Below are 1515 nucleotides of genomic sequence, written 5' to 3'. Positions count from 1 at the left end.
CTGCCCCAGTGTGTCCAGTGTTCTGCCCTGGGCCCCCCGGATCGCCGCTCAAAATAAAAAAAAACAAAAAACGAAAAACAAACAAACAAGTTCTGCTTACCTGCCGCGCTCCTGCTCTCTCCGCGCAGCTGAAGCGTGCACTCGCCGGCGACTGACAATGACGTCAGACGCCGGCGACATGCACGCTGCGGCTGACGTCAGCTGCCAGCCTCAGATTGGCTGGCGGCTGTTAACTATTGACGTGCGGGCGCAGGCCCGCACGTCAATAGCGTTATACAGCTGCAGCGCCGCCCGCCGCTAAGGGCCCGGTTCAGCCTGCGGCTGCCGGTAAGGGCCCGGTGAGCAGATGCGGGCCCCCTCTGCCCACCGGGCCCCATACGCCAGTCACGGCTGTAATGCCCTGATGGCGGCCCTGTGTCTAAATCAGTTCCTGGACATGCGCAGTCCAAAGTATGCAAGTGCATCAAACGCATGCGTACGCAAAGACATGTGTACCCATGCGTTCCCATAGACAGTAATGCGCTTTTTTGACGCATTTCTTCCGCTAACAACCGCATTTTCTAGGCGGCAAATTGACGCCTCTAAAATTACTACAATGTAGCGTTTACCGCGCCAAACTACAGACGACGAAACGACGTGAATCCTGCCTAAGTTGCATTCATTTCCCATTCAATGCAAAGCCAATCCACCCAGTTAGTCCTCGTTAGTATAGTGGTAAGTATCCCCGCCTGTCACGCGGGAGACCGGGGTTCGATTCCCCGACGGGGAGGCTTAATTTTTCCAATTGCTAATTTATTTATTTTTTTGCACAATTACAATTTTTGTAGCATTACTCCTCTATTATGGGGGGAGGAGAGGGTAGGAATATTACTCTTTTATGGGATGTCTGGGCATATTACTCCCCTATTATGGGATGTATATGAATATTACTCTTCTATTATGGAGGGAGGAGAGGGTAGGAATATTACTCCTGCATTATGGGATGTGTAGACATATTACTCTCCTATTATGGGATGTCTAGACATTATTCCCCTATGACTCCTCTATTATGGAGTGTGTGGGACAATTACTCCTCTATTATGAGATGTATGCGAATATTACTCCTCTATAATGAGGTCTGCGGGAATATTACTCCTCTATTATGGTGTGCGTGTGAATATTACTCCTCTATTATGGGGTGTGTGGGAATATTATTCCTCTATTATGGGATGTGTAGGCATATTACTCCTCTATTATGGGATGTGTTGGAATATTACTCCTCTATTATGAGATGTATGCGAATATTACTCCTCTATAATGAGGTCTGTGGGAATATTACTCCTCTATTATGGGGTGTGTGGGAATATTACTCCTCTATGATGATATTTATGGGATGTGTTGGAATATTACTCCTCTATTATGGGATGTGTTGGAATATTACTCCTCTATTATGGGATGCGTGTGAATATTACTCCTCTATTATGGGGTGTGTGGGAATATTATTCCTCTATTATGGGATGTGTAGGTGTATTACTC

The 1515-nt window shown here is 46.9% G+C and overlaps 1 non-coding gene across 1 annotated transcript; it reads left to right on the top strand.

The window, feature by feature from the left end:
* Positions 1–697: 697 nt before the first annotated feature.
* TRNAD-GUC (transfer RNA aspartic acid (anticodon GUC)) lies at positions 698–769 on the top strand. The gene has a single exon. It is a non-coding gene; the product is annotated as a tRNA-Asp (tRNA).
* Positions 770–1515: the final 746 nt, after the last annotated feature.

The sequence above is a fragment of the Ranitomeya variabilis genome, chromosome 1 (assembly GCF_051348905.1).
Source record: "Ranitomeya variabilis isolate aRanVar5 chromosome 1, aRanVar5.hap1, whole genome shotgun sequence".
Classification (NCBI taxonomy): Eukaryota; Metazoa; Chordata; class Amphibia; order Anura; family Dendrobatidae; genus Ranitomeya; species Ranitomeya variabilis.
The sequence above is the reverse complement of the archived record's forward strand: the minus strand, read 5'-3'. Positions and strand labels throughout refer to the sequence as shown.